The sequence below is a fragment of the Desmodus rotundus genome, chromosome 3, assembly GCF_022682495.2.
Source record: "Desmodus rotundus isolate HL8 chromosome 3, HLdesRot8A.1, whole genome shotgun sequence".
NCBI lineage: Eukaryota > Metazoa > Chordata > Mammalia > Chiroptera > Phyllostomidae > Desmodus > Desmodus rotundus.
In genome coordinates, this window is record NC_071389.1 from 194,809,113 (window position 1) to 194,827,467 (window position 18,355).

General features: G+C 52.1%; 1 protein-coding gene across 3 annotated transcripts in view; it reads right to left on the reverse strand.

The window, feature by feature from the left end:
- PLA2G6 (phospholipase A2 group VI) overlaps positions 1-7,942 on the reverse strand; it is a 49,183-nt gene extending 41,241 nt beyond the window's left edge. For all 3 annotated transcript variants that reach the window (XM_053919561.2, XM_053919560.2, XM_053919562.2), the window contains exon 1: positions 7,839-7,942. The gene's annotated coding sequence lies outside the window, so the exon portion shown is untranslated. The remainder of the gene's footprint in view (positions 1-7,838) is intronic.
- Between the last annotated feature and the right edge of the window lie 10,413 nt (positions 7,943-18,355).

Below are 18,355 nucleotides of genomic sequence, written 5' to 3' on the forward strand. Positions count from 1 at the left end.
TGCTTAGGCTGGGTCAAGTTCCTTCTTTCTTCTGCATCGAGAACTGGAAGGAACCGGGTAGCTGGGGTGCCTGCACCCCACCCCACAGCCAGGGAAGAGGAGGGGGACCCCAAGGGAAGGTGTGGGAATTGGTCCCAGGAGAAGAGCTCCCAAAACGGAAGACAGGCATGCACATCAGTGTGCGCTATGACGATTTGGGGCAGTTGTAAATTATAAAACATTTACCCTAGGGACGCCGCGTGGTCGTTAAAACCTGCGATGGTGAGGGTTATGACAACTCAGGAAGGCCCGTGGCGTTCTGAGAAAGGCTCAGCCTGACCCTCTCCTTTAGTCCCGCCCTGTCAGCTCCCAACCACGCCATTCCAGAAAGCCACGCTGTTTCACACCTCCTCGCCTGTCCGTGTTGACTCGTCTGCCTGGCATGTCCTTCCTTGCCTGTGACCCCGCCAGGCTGTGCAGTTCCCAACACTGCTCACACCAAACCCTCACAGGCCCCCACCTGCGTACATGTATTAGCCATGCCGTCTGCACCCACCCTACGCCACTGTTATCCTGATTTAACATGTGAGAAAATCGAGAAGAGAGGCAACGCAACACGCCCGGGTCACAGTCAGTGGATGGGGGAGGGAGGACTGGAGCCCAGTGGGCTGGCTCTGGAGTCTGAGCTTCTTAAAGGCGGGTCTGCACCTCTGTATACTCACCCCTGGCACCACACCGGGCCCATAGGATGCTTGTTAAAACATAGTTTACACAATTAAACTGAAAAGAAGTATGCACAGTGCCAAAGAAAAAGAAAGAGAGAGAGACTGAGAAAAAATATACCAAAATACTAAAAGTAGATAAGAATATTGGGTTTATGGGCAATTTTTAAAATTTTTTTAAAAGATTTTATTTATTTATTTTTAGAAAGGGGAAGGGAAGGAGAAAGAGAGGGAGAGAAACATCAATGTTTGGCTGCCTCTCGTGTGCCCCCTGCCAGCCCATGGCCCGCAGCCCAGGTACGTGCCCATGCCCTAGACTGGGAACCAAACGGGCAACCCTTTGATTCGCAGGCCATCACGGAGTCCACTGAGCCACACCAGCCAGGGTGGCAGCTTTTTGTTCTTTTCCCTATTTTCCCAAAGGTATAGAAAGTGATTATACTTGTTTAAAGAAAGTAGGAACACAGGCTGAGCCCCTGGGGCCTGCAGCTGGGGAGGGGGCATGGAGGCTCCTCAGAGGGCGGGCTGGCTGTGCTAGAAGTGGGGCCCACAGAAGGGGGAAGTCAGCTGCACGCAGCACCAGGGAGCCCACTAGGGTTCAGGCGCGGAGACCCACCCTAGGGGGCCAGCTGGAAGGAAGGAAGACACCCGCCCCAGAGGAGGCACACCCTCGGGTCCAGGGCTGGCGCGGGGGTGCCTCCCACACACCGACAGCAGCCTGACCGCTGCAAGGACACAGCTGGCTCTTCCCGCCCCCCCTCCCTCTGCCGCTGGGCAAGAGGACGAAATGACACAATGTAGGGAAAGCATCCAGGGCACTCTGGGCACACAAACAGTGGCCATTGTTATCACGCAGTGGAAGAAAGGAAATGAAAGCCACCAGGCCACATCCTGGAACAATCCTGACGGGCCACCCTGGAAAGCGGCAAGCGGGGAGCACACAGCGCATGCTTGGTTTCCGTCCTTCCTCGGGCCCCCACCTCTGACCTCAGAGCCCAGGTTTTTTTCCAGCACAGCTGCAGGGGAGGACGCTGGGCTGGGGAGCCAGCTGGCTGCTGTTTGAACCTGTGAGGTCCCTTCCAGCTGACTCCTTCCCTGCGCAGCCCTGTCACTCTCACAGCAGCTTGCCTTTTGACCTCCCCGCGGTGTCAATATTTGCTTTCACTTACTGACAACTGCTCTCTATCTTCACTAGGGCTTGTTCCCTGCACCTATGTGACACCAGGGTCATCTGACAGGGACCATATGCTGCTGGGCACCTGACACTGCTTCAAGCAGCCTCTCAAGTGCCACAAGCAATAAGACACAAACCCAAGAGCCTGCGTGGTGACGGTGACAGTTCTGATTCTGCTCCAGGCCTTCTCCAGGCCAGCAATTCTGTGATCCCTTAAGTGTAGATATTTTTGGCCAGTTCACCTTGGTGTTGCTCCCTGACCCCATCAGAGGCCCAGCTAGCCTGCCCAGTTCCTTCAGGGAGGAACTACAGTGGCTGCGGTGTGGGAGGCTGTGAGGCAGTCCCCCCTGGGGACTGTGAGGCAGAAGGACAGGCAATGGTGTCCCCGTTTCAGAGATGAAGAAGCTGACACCCAGAGAGGCCTTAAATTGTGGGTGCTCAAAATGTAATTTTAAAAGGACATGTTGAGCCCTGGTCGGTGTGGCTCAGTGGACTGAGTGCTGGCCTGTGAACCAAAGGGTCACCAGTTCAATTCTCAGTCAGGGCACATGCCTGGGTTGCAGACCAGGTCCCAGGTTGGGGGCACGTAAGAGGCAACTACACATTGATGTTTCTCTCTTTCTCTTCCCCTCTCTCTAAAAATAAATAAAATCTTAAAAAAAAAAAAAAACAAGGACATGTTGATGTCCAACCTTCCCCGCCCCCCCCCCCCCCAAAAACAACTGGGACCAGAGGGCAATGGGAACGAATAATCTTGGGTGAATTCCCTGCAAGTGGCTAGTTGGGCTCATTATAAATGACCAGTCACAGGGGGACTCAAGCCCAGTTCTTGTCTCAGAAAGTGGGGAAAGGCATGGGGACAGGAGCCCGCGTGACCCATCTGGGTCCAGGTGGCACAGAGGAGGGGCTACAGTCGCTGCTGCTGTCAACATGAATGGCTACATGAACCGTGGTCACCATGGAGCCATCTGTCCAGTACCCATGATGCCCGCCTTCCACAGAGCCCCTCTCGCTCACCAACAAGGAGACCAGCTCAGTAAGTGTGATAGAGGATGGGGGAACACGTGGGTTGGTTTGGGGGTGGTTAGGGAGAACTCGGCACCCTGGTATCTGGTCCCTCCATGGCCATGAGGACTCTGGCAGGTCTCAGGCAAAAGAGGAAATGCAAAGCCACCAGGTGTGAAAACAGCTTTCCCAGAGTGAAAGGGCCCACTTCCTGGCATGTCCTACCTGGAACGCCCTCCCCCATTCCTGCCAGAACCTGAGCTCCTCCTTCCAGGCCCAGCTACCCGCTGGGAAGGCTCAGAGCTCTAGATCCGCCCCTCCCTCGACACTTTCCCTTCCAGCTCACACCATCCCCCGTTCTGTACATGTGCACCATGAAGGCCAGGTCCACCCCACCTACCTTATACCCCCCATGCCAAACAGACTCCCGGTCACATGGCTCCCCATCACCTTCCAGAGGAAGGATGTGAGCATCCCACCCCGGCAGCCCGCTGCCTGCACCGTGACTCCAGCCGAGCTGCAGCACCAAAACTTTCAGGAGCGTGCCACGCTCGGGCCTCAGTGTCCCTTCCTACCCACCCTCCCTCTCCCCACTCCGTCTGTCTCCCCTGTCTTAGAGGGTGCTCTCAATAAAGGACTGTTAGACCAATGACCCCTTCTGGTCTTCAAGACTTGGTTCACCTGCCAACTCCTCTAAGAACCACATCCTGTGTCTCCCCGGCTCTCAGCCCCCCCCCCACACCGGTCCATTTTCCTTCCTCTGTACCCCCACCGCCCAGTGCACACCCCCACTGCAGCCCTTGTCCTGGGTTCAGGCTGCCTGCCTGCCCGCTTTTGTTTACCCAAGCACTTTGCTAGTAGCGGCTATTTAACAAATGTTTGGTGAGTGAATGAGTGAGAACCAGTCAATGAGCCACCTGCACCCCCTCCCCCTCCTCTCTAATCCCTTGGAGGTGGTAACAGACCACACACCCTATTCCCCACCCACTCTGAGCTGCGGCACCACTGCAGAAATGTTCAGGGGGTGCTCGACCGTTTGCCAGGGAAACCTTCATCAGGCTCCTGCCGGGCCCCGGGAGTGGCCCCCGAGCCTTGGTCTGGGAAGTTCAGCTTTCTCTGCCACCAGCTGCATTCACTCACACTCCAAGTGGGAGATTCTCAAAGCCTTCTGCTTCCTATTTGAAGAAGCCTGGCCAGAGGGGCAGGGCGGCTGCCCGGGCACTGCGTGACAGGATCCACAGGCAGCTAGGCTGGGAAGCTGACCTCACAGGCCTGGCCACGTGGGGACTCTGGGAGCACACACAGAGCTGCTGGAGCTGGAAACCTGGCTTCGCGAGCCCTGGCTGCTTACGACAGGATGTCCCATGATCGGAACAACAGGCATAGGACAGCGACACCCTCCCGAGCAGCCGGTGTCCCCCCAGTCCACTGCCCTGGCAGCCGGGCCGAAGACACGGGGTCTGGTCAGGGCACCGAGCTCAGCTGACCACGGCAGGCTTCCTTCCTGCACCTCTCAGCACTGCACGTGAGTGCTTCACGGTTGGCAGGGTTTTCTCATCTGTTAGCTGCCGTGAGGCTCACAGATGCCCATCAAAGAGGAAAAGTGCAACTGTGGGGAACACGGGGAAACCGAGGCCCAGGGACAGGAGATGGGAAGTGTCGCCTGACTGCTGGACGCATGCCTTCTTGCTCAGACTCCTGAAGAGCACTAGGCAGAGGGCCTGCACACAGTAGGTGTCCCATTAGTGCGTGAGGGAAGACTGGGTGAAAGTAGGGGGCAATTCAAATGGCACTGTCACCCCGCCCCTGAGCCTCTGGACCTCCAAGGCCACCTCCAGAACGAATGTCCCTCCAAATGTTCACTCTGACCCCAGTTCGTCCCTAACTCTCTCCTAGTCGAGTGACAAATGGGAAGGAGCTCAGTCCCACCACTTACACCCCAACGACACTGACACGTTCACCCAGCACCCACTGAGCGCCAGGTGCCTCACTGAGATTTTTAGGTGATTATCATATTTAACCCTGAAAACACTCAAGAAAGAAGGCACGTTACACCCAGGAAACTGAGGCCCAGGAGAGTATGTAACCTGCCAGATCTGAGCCCCGTTAGCTGGAATCCAGGACCCCAGTCGTACCCCACAGACAGCCTTCAGGAGAAAGCCTGAACAGAAAAGGGCTGCGTGACGCTTGGTTTTCACACCCTTTCCTCCACACGCTAGGCCCTCACCTCACTACTGCACTGCCATCCACGTGAGGCAGAGCAACGTGCTCGTTCAAAAGCGGAAAAGGTGTCTCACTCATTCTGCTCAGCCGGACCACGGCTGGCAGCAAAGTGCCCTCCACCGACGTGCTGCTGGGGCTCCCGAGGACAGGAAACAGACATAACTTTACGGAATTCGGGGCTGGTGGCCTGGTACAGGGTGGCCCATTTTATGACTCACTTTGCCAATATTTATTGAAGACCGATTATATGGCTGGCATTGTTCCAACTGACGAGAGGACACTAATGAACAAAACAGACAAAATCCCTACCCTCCTAGAACTTACACTTTAGAGAAGGCTATACATAATAAAGAAGATAAATAGACAAAAATATATATATATATATATATATGTATATATATCCATAGGTTCAGATGCTGATTAGCTGTTGGAGAAAAATAAACCAGAGAAGGGGAGATACAAAGTGTCCAGACAGACTTAATTTTTAAATAGGGTGAACAGGGACGCCCTCACCAAGAACTTGACCTTGCATAAAGATTTAAAGGAAATGAAGGAAAAAGTCCTACAGATACCTAGATGAAGAGCTTTCCAGGTGGAAAGGAGAGCAAGTGCAAAGGCCCTGGGGCCAGAGCAAGCCTGGTAAGGTCCAGCAACAGCGAGGAAGCCTGTGAGGTCAGAGAGGCAACAGGGGCCAGGCATGCAAAGTGACAGGGGAAGCCACTCACTGCAGGGCCTGGAGCAAAGGGAGTGACATTAATTTACCAGGTCACTCTGGCTGGATGCGGAGTACATAAGCCTCAGATATACGCTTTGGCCTGAACAACCGAAAGAACACTACCCTTTCTTAAAGACGGGAAAGTGAGGGGTGGGGGGAAACGGGTTTGGGATGACGGTGGGGAAGGGATAGCAGGGTAAATATTGAAATGCCTAAGTTTCAGGTGTTCAGTAAGTGGGCAACTAGCTCCGTGAGTCTGTCTTTCAGGGCAAAGGGCTGGGCTGGGCTGGGCTGGAGAGAAAAATCTGGGAGCTGTCAGGGTAGAGTTAGTACTCGGAGTTATGAGACTGGATGAGAACAAAAAAATGAGGACGCACAACAAAAAGGAAGAGGCATTTGAGGCATGAGCCTATTAAAACGTCCTCCAGGAAGCCACCCTCTACAAAGCGAAGCTTGTAACACAAGGCATCTCCTCCCTCAGTGCAGCAGTGGGCACACGCGCGTGCGCACACACACATGTAAATTCCTCCTTCCTCTGTGCTGATGTCATTCTGCTGAGTGAGGAGGAAATTCCCTTTTGGGGATACAGACATCTCACAAGACAGTGACCCACGGAAGGAGAAAAGGGCCCTGGATGACAGTAGTGACCCTCACACAGCAGGGCGGTCACACCAGCTCTGGTGTTGGAAAGGACTGTATTCAGTTCCAGCTCCAACCCACCTCAACTGGTGCGGTTGCAGGCCCCTCGCCTGCCCTCTCTCCCCCTTCTGTTACACAGGAATAACACTGGCTACATGAAACGTAACCCAGAAGAGAGTAAACAGCCCGGTAATGTCTGCTAAATAAATGAGGACTGAGGACTGAACGAATGAGTGAATGAATGGCGAGGACCACCTAGAATAGAGCCAGACAGAGCGAATGATCAATAAATACTGCGGGAAAGACCAAGTAGAAAGTACCTTCTACTTGTCTTTTCTCCTTGTTTTTTTTTTCATTCTATCCCTTTCCGTCTATGGCCACACTGTTTACAAAGCTTTGCCTTCTCTATCATCTGGAAGTTTGAACCTCCCAGCAACCTTAGGATGGCAGGAAATACAATCCCCCCCATCACAGAGGAAGAAGCTGAGACTTCCATGAAAAATGGCCCTGAAACTCCAGTAACATCTGGAGACACAGGCAGGGACAAAAGCACTGCGTTCAGCCCAAGGGTGGGGCGTATGTGTTGCCAAACCAAACCTGCCTGACATCCTGTCGGATGGGTAAGAGCAGGTGAGGGAAAAATCCAGAAGCTTAGGGGAAATGAAGGTATTTGTTTGATAATCCATTACAAAAATGCCCACAGATCCCCGAGCCCTCCCTCTACCACACCCAGGGGCCTGCACATCCCAGTCACATGGTCACACGGGTCACACGCACCCGGCCGCCAGCTTACAGGTCATCTGCAGGAGCAGGAGGTGGACAGAAGGGGCGGGGGGGGGGCAGGCAGATGAAATCCGGAGGTACAGGACAGACGATCAGCAGGGAGAAGCAGAGAATTCGAAATGGGGAAAAGTGAAATGGAGAACAGGGGAGACAAATGAAGGGGAAGTGGGGCTCAAATGGGAATACACACGGGCAGAAAACTCGGGAGCTCTTAGCAAGGCACCGAGGAGAAGCTGGGGATAATCCGAGGGGCCAGGGAACTGGGGCCACGGAGAGGCACCAAGAAGGGGGGAGGGAGGAGGGCTGGCTCGGGAAGTTAGGGATGGACAGAGGACAGACACAGGGCAGGCTGGGGAACAACTGGGTCGAGGCTGGGGTCCCCGGGGGACGGGGGCGGTCACGGTATGGGAGGTGGGGACGCTGGTGGGTCAAGGGGAGGAACCCGGGGTCACTCAGGGGTCACACATGGGTCAATGGAAGACAGGCCTCAGAATCGTCGATCACGGGGAAGGTGCGAAGGAGACACCACGAAGTCTGGGGCGCTGAGGAGGTCTGGAGAGCGCCCCCCAGGCCCCGCCTCCCCTGCCCCGTCACTCACCTCGCCTTACTCGGCACTTCTACCTACTTCCTTCTAGTTCGGCAAACAAGGCCCGCTCACACAGCCACGGCCCTCCGCCAATCACGGAAGGCCGTGCCTCCCCCGCCGCCGCTGCGGCCCCGCCCCCGCCCCCGCGCTGCGAGCGCTGCGCGCGAGGAAGGCGGGGACCGGACGCCGCCATCTTTTATAACTGCCCAATGGAAGGGGCTTGCGTTTCCGAGGGAGGCCGGGCTGTAGGTTGCAGCCAATCCTCGCCCGTGGAGAGCGGCCCTGTTTGTGCTGGGCGGAAGAGTCTCGTGAGGGCCTGTTGGAAGCCATGTTGGTGAGGGGCACGAATCTTGCCCTTCTCCGCCCTCCGCATCCTGGGTATTTCGGAGGCGTGAAGTCCGAACCTACTGTTTGTGACGGTTGATAAAGAGAAAACTAAAACCAACAGAGACGTAGGGCATAACAGGGAGGAACCTGCTTTGATTTGCTGGGAACCCCCTATACCATGGTTGCTAGATTTAGCAAAAAAAAAAAAAAAAATAGGGATGCCCAGTTAAATTTGAATTTCAGCTAAATGACCAATAATTTTAAGTATAGTTAGGCTAAAAAAAAAAAAAAAAACCTCTTTATCAGGCATTCCTACTCCAAGCCAATAGTAGGAAGTACCTTAGCACTTTTAGTAGAAACTTGAGCAAATGACTTAATCTCTGTGAGCTTGGCTGAGAAGTGAGCACAGTAGTACCTTACAGGACTGTGATGCCGAGAGATAAATTAGTTCCCACGTCTATACTCGAGATTTCAATCAATGGCAGTTGTTAGGATTAGTAATGTTGAGAGTGAGGTATGCTGGAAGAAACAAGGGCACTGGGTTTTAGTCACAGACCTGCTTCTGACTGAGCAGATCAGGACCCCCCTCCTGCCCACCAAACTTGATTGGGCAATTTTAATCCCCTAACTATCCCCCAATCCTAGGTCTAGATGAATTCTCCAACTGCTCTTTGTCCACATGGGAAATGGAGTTGCCGTTGTCATTCCCACGGAAAGAAGGGAGTTTGGTCCTCAGTCTGTCCAAAGATGTTAGTGCCCAGACTGAGGGAGCCAATGCAGCTGGAGCAAGGTTTAGTTAAGAATCTAGACAGGTGATACACTAACCATAGTAACTAATATTAGTACAGAGTTTTACCAGTTACAAAGTAACTAGACTTCACATCCATCATTGTTGGGTTGAGTTACTCATGCTGGCATGTTTGCAGATGTTGATTTAAGAAACATCCAAACCTGTAGATAAACTTTATGAGTTTATTTGAGCCAAACTGAGGATGTATTCCAGGGAGCAGGATCTCAAATGCTCCAGAGAATAACCATTTTGCAGGCTTTTTTATGCATTTGAAATTAAGGAAGATTAAAGAAAGCAATGTGGGGATTGGATTACAGGATACTTTAACAAGATTATGTGCACTCTTGAGGATTAATACCCTTTGTGAGGGTTAGTACTTCTGGTGTTTCAGAGGTGTGTTAACCTAGATGCACAAGAACAATGGACAGGGCTGGCTTAAAACCTTTTGTCAGGATGGGCGGGGTAGGACAAAATGTCAGCCAAACTACAACCCGGAAGAGACGGCTGACGTCAAACCAGGGAACCACCAATGGTAGATTGCCACTTTGTTCAAGGAGACCAATCCCTACCCCCCATGAACAGAGCCAACCAGAATTTGGTGCATAAAACCCTGCCATATTCCCAGCTTGGGCGCGACTTCCCTGGCCCCGCTCTGCAGACGGGGGAACCTTGCCCAGGTGCGCAAACCCCAATAAAGCTCTGTACTGCCTAATTTTGTGGCTGATTGGCATTTCTTCCTTGGCGGAGCCTAAGAAAACCTTTCACCTTTCACTAAAGAAGTTACAGGCCTGGGCGATGACTACCCACCATGACCTGCTCTGTTACCAATTTGTGACCATATCACCCTGTGGGGTTACCTTCCATAGAACCCCTTTTCTTCGTCCGCACAGATGCGGAAACTCTTCCCTTAAACTAATTAAAATTTTGCTTGAGAGTTTCCGCTTGGTGCGGAGAGAATGAGATGAAGACTCAATTCTCAGTGAAAATATCTTCCCTACACACCCATAGCAAGTGAAGTCAGGGCGATGCTTATCAGGGAGCTCGCAGAAGGCCAGGCATACCAAGCAATCAGACTTGAGAAAATGTGTAGGTTCGACAGCATTAGTCCCATTCTTCAGCAAACATTCACCTTTGTGTTCAAGATGAATCCGCAACACAAGTTTATCAAGACACACACACAACTGAGTCTGAAATGCAAAACAGGCGGAGGGAGACCGCGTCACTCTTTAGGCACACTCACAGGTGCAAGAAAGCAATTAATCAAAGAGAACCTCAGGACCTAATTGAGTCGAGTGCCCCTTGCCTAGGTATATCTGGTGAAAACTGTTAAATGAGTAGATAAAGCAAGAGATGAAGCATAGTGGTTATTAGGTAGCGTGGAATAAATAAGCAATGGAAAGAGAGGGGCAAGTACGCACAAGGGAATACATTCTGTCGGGTTTCTACTGGATTTTCCACTGGAGGAGTTTAAAGTCAAAGAGCTTCTCTTGAAGGGCTATTCGAGGTCCCACAGCTACAAATGTCCTGAAGCAAGGTGTCTGCCTTCCAGGAGCTCAGGGTCCAGAGGGTCAAACTAAACCAAGTCCCCTCCTGTAACAGCGGGGAATTGTCACCCACCCCACCATTCTCTTGACATTGTTTCTATAAATGCTGGCTAATATGTAGCTTCTAGATAAACAGCCTGTTCTTATAAGAATCCTAGGAACTCACTTCAAAAGATACAAACTCTGGCCTTCAGGCATCCCAGTTCTGGAAGACTTGCTGACCTTCAACCACGGAGCCGAGTGACGTAAAGCCAGGATAATTAAACCGGGATGAAGCACACAGAACCATCACTTGCCTTATCAGAATGGACTGTGCTCGTCTGCACGTAGAGAACTTTTCAACCCTCTCCCTTGATTGATTTATTCCGCTTCCCCTCCCTCCTTATAAAGACCTCTGCCTGCACTGAGGTGCTGAAATGGGCTTTGAGACAAGAGTCCTCCATCTTTCAGGTGGCCGGCACCTGAAAATAAACCCCTTTCCTTACACCAGCACCTGTCTCTCCAATTTGGCTTTCATCGGGGCAGGCAGCCGGCCCTGTGTCTGGTTACGCTCCCTCAAGGAGTTAGATGGAAGTGTCACTGACATGCTAACAGTGCAATTTCACACTCTTACCCTGTTTGATCCTCACAACCACCCTGAGAAGTAGTAATATTACCCCCACTTTATAGACGAGGAAACCAAGGTTCTGTAAGGGGAAATGACCCCCAGAATCCTATGTCAATCAGAGGCAGACCCAGAATCAGGGTCGGTCTTGTCGTTCCTTTCCCTAAACCATGGAAGTTTGTCAATGTTCTTGACGTTGATGAGCCACAGTGAACGAAAGAGATAAAGTCTCTGCCTTCGTGGTGCCCGCAGCCTGGTGGGGAAGGACAGATGATAACAAGATAGAGGAGTCGCACACACCACGTGTTTTGCTGAATAAAGTCTGCAGGGGAAATGTCAGGATGTTAGCGTCTCTCTTTCAAAAAACCTCGAGTGTTGAATCTGGGGTCGTGTGCATGAGTGCCGTGGCGCCAGGCCTTCCATACCTGTGTTTGAACACTTCTATAATTAAAAAGTTGGGAGGAAATACAGTGTGCTAGATATACGCTATACAGTAAAAGCAGGGCGGAAAGACGGGGAGAGTTGCGGTTTTAATCAGGGTGGCCGAGGAAGGCCTCGCTGAGAAGGGAGACATTTTAATAAAGACCTGAGTGGTCATTGCGGAGGGGGGAGGGGAGGTATAGGGGGATAAATGGTAATGGGAAAAAATACAATTAAAAAAACTGGAATACATAAAGACCTGAGGTTGATGAGAGAGCGAGCCACGCGATGACCCAGGGAAGAGTGTCCCACGTGGAGGGAACAGCGAGAGCAAAGGCCCTGAGGTCGGCCCGTCTGGCGTGTTTCAGCAAGAGTAAGGAGGCTGGTGTCCTGGAGGGGAGTGAAGCAGAGCAGGCAACAAAACCCAAGGGCCATCCGGGGGTGTGCGGCACTGCGGGCCATTGTAAAGTTTGTGCTTTCCCTCGGAGGGACAAGGGGGCCCATGGGGGCTTCTGAGCAGAGGAGCGACCTGATCGGACTTCCATTTTAACAGACCCATTACAGAACAGACTGCAGGGGCAAGGCAGAGGCTGGGAGGCCAGTGCAGAATCCGAGTGGGAGGTGATGGTATGACGATCGCGCCGGGTGATCCCCACAAGTGTAGTGCATTACAGGTGGGCTCGTGTTACGACAAAATGTGCAGGGTGTAGAGGGCACTGTGAGAAGGAACTGTTGCACTCTGCCCTGCAGGAAGCCTTCTGCAATGACTCTGGAGCAGGGGTGGGCAAGCCCTCCCGCCTGCCACCTGCTCCTAAACAAAGTGTTACTGGAATGTAGCCATGCCGTTTGTTTACATACGGCCATACTTCCTCCAACAGCAGAGTTCAGTAATCATGACAGAGACCGTATGGGCCACAAAGCCGCTACTGTTTCTATCTGGCCCTTTACAGAAAAAAAATTTACCAACCCCTACTCTTGTTCTTAAGCTAGGTTTCCAAGGTTGAATAGGAGTTTGCCTGCTGGATTAGGACAGTAAGAACAGTCCAGCTGGAAAGAATCATATGGACAGAAGTCGACGTGAAGAGGTTGTGAGGATTGCTTGGGGAGCAGCAAGGGGCTGGGCCCTGCTGCCTCCTGGTATGTGAGCAGGTGCGCTGGCGGGTGAGCCGCAGGGGCCGGGCTGGAAGGGTCACCAGCGCTGAGGGTGACGACCTGGCCCTGCCGGCAGTGGGGCCCCAGAAGGGTTACAAGCAGGAAAGTGACATGGAAAAAAAATCCCCTCTGCTGCTGTGAGAGGTCACTGAAGGGCCTGGAGGTCATGAGGCAGCTGTGTGATCACAATGTGGCTGCTGCCTGGGCGAGGGGCCCTTGGGTCTCGTGCCCTCCTCAGGAAGGAAATGAGTGCCAGTGACACTGAGCTGCGAGGCAGCAGCTGCAGGTTCCCACCCCAAGGGGGAAAGCCAGTCCTGACCAGCAAAAGCAGGATTTCCCCTGGGGCTCCCAGGACAGACGTGGCCTGAGGAGAGGCTGGTGCTCAGGGCCAGGGGGCCAGGGTGGTTTTGCCAGAAGCTGGCCCGGAGCTGGGGCCTGAAGGAAGGTGAGGGTTTGGGCAGGCCGAGTGGAGGGCATTTCAGGGGCATGGGCCAGCAGCGATCATGCGGAGCCTCCCGGGATGGGAGTCCAGTGTGGGGCTCCTGGGGGGTCAGAGTGTGCACGGCCCTCATCCCACGCTTTCTTCTCTCACCTGGGCTTCCCGTCCTCGCTTAAGTCTCTTCAGCCAGTATTTATGAAGAACCCCCTATGTGCATGGCCTCCCTTTAAGGAGTTTGGGGACGTGAAAGATGGCTGTATTCCTGCCCTTAGAGTTCAAAATTTAATACAAACTTGCCCCAGATACACAGATAGTTGCTCACTGTGAAAGAGCCAGGGGATAGGAGGCACGTCTGGTTTTCTGAAGACATCGTGAAGTTCCAGTGGGGCGTGTCCCACTGACTCCACGGGGCAGGAGGGGCTAGAGGGGGAGGCAGCAACAGCCCCACAATCTCGTTGGCTTAACACAGGTTAATGTCTTCACACTATCTGTCCAATGTGGGGAGGGGTGGGGCTTCTGTTTATCCAGGTCACGCAGGAACCCAGGCTGCACCAGGCTCCTCCCCAACACAGGCTTCCACAACCATTGTGGCAGGGGGTCCGCACATTGTGAGTCGGGGGCCAGCTCGTACAGGTGTGCTCAGAAGTGATGTGTGGCTCATGCTCACATTTCATTGGACAACGCATGTCACATGGTCACACCTAACTTCAAGGGAGGTGGGAAACGCAGTCCTACCACGTGGCAATGAGAGGAGCTGGAATAGTTGTGAACATCCCAAATGGCTCGTACATGGACTGACCAGGCAACAAAGTTCTATTTTGTTTGTGATGACAGAAACCTCCATGCTCAATCAACCACAAATCATATCGTCATATTCCCAGGCAGTCTTAGGCAGAAAGGTTCCTAAACAATACATAAATTAATTTAATAAAGCAATACAACCGTATTTTTAGAGATTCCCAGAAGAGAGAACTGAATAAGAGGAACAGGGTTCTATGGGAGCAAAAAGAAAGAGATTAGAATGAGTCGGACTCCCTTGACTGTAAGTGACAGAAACCCAACTCAGAGGGACGTACTTGACAGTAAGGTAACTGGAGAGTCTCCCAGAATCCAAGGAGGAGATGACCAGCTAAACGCTAGAGGGGCCTCAGGGTGCATCAGCCCTTCATAGCCTCCCTCTTGCAGCATATCCACCTTATTCTCTTCTCTGGAATGAGACATGTTTTTACCATCAGAAATTACTGACCAGTCCTGGCTGGTGTGGCTCAGTGGATTGAGTGCCACAGCCTGAGAACGAAAAGATCTCTGGTTGGATTCCCAGTCAGGGCACAAGCCTGGGTTGCTGGCCAGGTCCCTTAGTTGGGGGCATGTGAGAGGCAACCAACTGATGTTTCTCTCTCACATCAATGTTTCTCTCCCTCTCTTTCTCCCTCCCTTCCCCTCTCTCTGAAAAGAAAGAAAGAAAGAAAGAAAGAAAGAAAGAAAGAAAGAAAGAAAGAACTAACCTTCTTCCTGGAAGGGCTCTAATTGGACCAACTTGGGTTGTGCCCACCCTGGAGCCAATCAGCTGTGGCCGGGAATTGGAAGCTATGATTGAAGGCAGCCCGCACTCTAGCAGGGGGTGAGCAGAGTCATCAGAACGGAGAGAGAGCATGGCCCCTGGATCAGACCAGCCTGAGGTTAAGTCCTCCTCTGCCAGGGACAAGCTGTGTGATACTGGGCAAGTCCCTCACCTCTCAGAGTCTCAGTCTCCTCCCCTAAGACACTGCGAGGGTGCAATCTAACTCTAAGACAGTGGGAGAGGATTAAGGGCTGTGTGGCACACCACACTCAAGAACCAATGAGAGAGGGGAAGGGGGGAGGGGCGGTGCGCTCCCTGGACCCAGCATAAATCAGTCCATGTCCTCTGCTTCACCATGGGGCTGATCCTATGTGAACCACCACTCAGTGGGAAGGGCTTTGTGAAAAGGAAATGTTGGGTTTTAAAGACATTGAAATGTGTTTGAAAAAATCTTTTTTTTTTTTTTTTTGGATGGTTGGTTTATTTAGCAGTGGGAGAAAAGAGCCAGGAAAACACAAACCATGCAAACAAGTCCTAGGCCCTACTTAGCGCAGCGCCTGGCACACAGGAAGCACCCATTAAACACAACCACAGTAATCAGTAAACAGTAATAGCAATAAGCAGTAAAAAGAAACTGGTAGGGGGCATGAGTTTGGGGGAAGCACCCAGAACAAGGTCAGACGCCAAAAGGAGCTGCAAGAGATTCTCCCCTCTGACCTCACTGCCACCCAGCAGAGGGGACCACAGGCGAGGTGGGATCTGGTCCAGCTTATGGAGAACTAGCTGTCTTGCTGAGGGGGGAAGGGAAGACCCAAGGGTCTGGGAACAGGGGTCCAGAAACCAGACCTCAGGGCAGGAAGGGCCTCCAGGGGACCCTCAATGGGGAAGTGTCAAAGCCAGCCTGGTCTCCTCCGCCAAAGCCCCACCCAGGGCCATCTCACAGTGCGAGGCGCACTGCAGAGTCAATTTCATGTGAAGAAATTTTACTGCAGCCTGTGGTTGCTTAAAAACCACTGACCTAATAATATGCGCTCACAGCAGCTGAGGAAACTGAGGTTGGGTGCGGAAAGCCCCACACGGGGAATAGCCAGAGGTGGGGTCCCAGCTGCAGACCCTGGCTCGCTCGGGTCACTGTTACTGAGCACCTACTAGTGGGCAAATCACCTACTGTGGGCCCGGGGTCCCAAAGGGCAGTGCTTGGGTGCTGTCTGGTGTTTTGGGCTCCGGGCAGGTGAACAGGGAGGGAGGGGCCAGCTGGGCCGGTTGGAGTCCTGCAGGACTGTGCTGGCAGAGGGCAGCTCCTCCCCAGGAACTCTGCAGGGGGAAGTCAGCACCGGCTTTGCGTCACCCACCAGGGCAGAAGCAGATTTCTTAGAGGACATGTCCTAGGGGACTCTGGAGAACTCATCTGTCTCTGACCCAATAGTTACTGACCATTTATTTCATACTAGGTATTGTGCCAAGTGCTTATGTGTGAACCCATTACCTTGTTTCACAATCCACAAAGTAGGCACGGTCAGTAAGCCCGGCTTACAAAGGAGGAGACTGGGGCAGGGAAAGGTTAAGATGCTCAGCTGGTAAGCGGTAAGGCCAGGATTGGAGCCCACAGGCTAACTTAAGAGCCCCTACTATATAGCCCCTACTTTGGAGAAGGAAAAAAACAACTTTTATTAAAACAAAAATTGCAGGATTAATGAGAATATCTGTATGATCTTCTCCCAGATTCCCTCATTGTTCATATTTTATCACATTTTTTATAATCATCTACCAATCTATCTTGGTTCTGAGCCATTTGAGGGTGAACCGAATGTTCCCTTGTTTAGGGAGTATTACATGATACTCCCTTGTTTAGAAATACTCCAGTGTGTGTTGCCTAAAATCGAGGACATTGTCTTACAAGACCACAGGACAGGGGTCAAGGCCAGGAAATTAACATTGATACGACACTCTTATCTAATCTGCAGACCTTATTCGGATTTTACCAATCATCTTAGTAATGTCCTTATAGCAAAGGGAAGTCCTGGCTGACCCATTGCAGTTAGCGGTCCTGTCTCCTTAACTCCTTTAATCTGGAACAGCTCCCTGTCTTTCTCTCTCCTGATGTTGCTGTTTTTTAAAGCATACGGCCCAGTAATTTGTAGAATGTCTCTCAATTTAAATTTGTCACATATTTCCTCACAATTAGATTCATTGTGTGAATTTTTGGCAGGAATGCCAACAGAAGTGATATTGTGTCCTTCTCAGGGCATCATTTAGGAGAAAGACATTTCAGTGACTCCCATTACTGGTGATACTAACGGTGGGCAGTTAGTTAAAGGTAGTATCCACCAAGTTTCTCCACTGCAGAGTTACTCTCTTTCCATTTGAAATTAATAATTGCCTGTGGGGGCAATACTTTGAAACTATGTAAACATCACGTTTCTCACCAGAATTCTCCTATCCCTTGATGATTCTCACTGGGATCCATCAGTTAGTACGGTGGTTGCCTAATGGTCATTTTCTAACTCCATCACTCCTTCTACTGGCGGAGGAGCTTTCCCTTCTCCTTATTCATGCATTTCTATTAGTATGGACCTCTGGTGTCTTCCCTTGTTCAATAGTTTATAATCCATCATTGCTGTAATTTCTTTTGAAGCTGAAACTGTCCCAGAGTTGGCTAATAAAAAAGCCCTTCAAGCCAGAAAGCTTCCACTTTCAAATATGACATTGCACCCATGTTCCTTGACCTTGACCAAAAAGGCAGCCACACCTGTGGGAACAGTCCCTGCTGGGTGGGTACTGAAGCACTGACAACCTAATTTGGTCAAGCTGGGGATGGGAGCAACGGATGCAGGCGGCATGGCGTCCAGGGGTGTTGTGTGGTCCACCAGGGATTAGCCCGCTAGCTGAGCACCTACTATGGCCTCAGCCCCAGGTCAGGCGGCTCAGGGCCCTGTAGGCCAAAGGGAGGAGGGTAGTTTATATTCTAAATGTGCAGGGAGGCTGGAGAGAGGATGGGAGTGAATGGAAAAATCCGGTCTTCGCTTTGAGAAAAACACTGTCTGCTGTGTGAAGAAAACCTTTGAGAACAAAATGGGGGGCTATCAGGAGGCTGCTCCCATTGTCCAGGTAAGCTGATGGTGAGTGGACCGTGCGTAGGACTAGGGGTCGGGAGCGGTTGTCAGGTGCAGAATCCTGTTGGAGGCGGAGATGGGCGATCCCTGACTCAGGGAGGAAGGGAGAAAAAGGGATGGAGCTAGGCTCCTGGGATTGCACTTGAAAACTAAGGTGGGGGAGACTGAGGGTGTGGGTTGCTGGGGTAGGGTTGACATCAGGAGGTGGATTTTGTCTGTGTAGAGAGTGTTTGCCGTCCCCATCTGGCACCCACGTGGAGGGGCAGTGGGCCCTTGAATAATGAGTCAAACTCAGAGAGGTGGTTTTGCTCTAGAAATACAAATTTGGAGCTCACGGGCATATAGATGGCATTTAAAACCACGGGATCGGATGAGATCATCATGGCAGAAGGTGTAGGTCGCTAGAAGAGGTCTGGGACTGTAAAATGAGCCAAATGACACCTTCACCCACGCGGCTTTCGCGAGGTGTCACGTGAACGCAACCAGCCTAATAGGGATTGAGAATCCTGGGGCGGGGCCTAGGTGCAGGCGGAGCCTAAATGGGCGGGGCGGGGCGGAGTCGAGGAGCCCAGAGGCGGC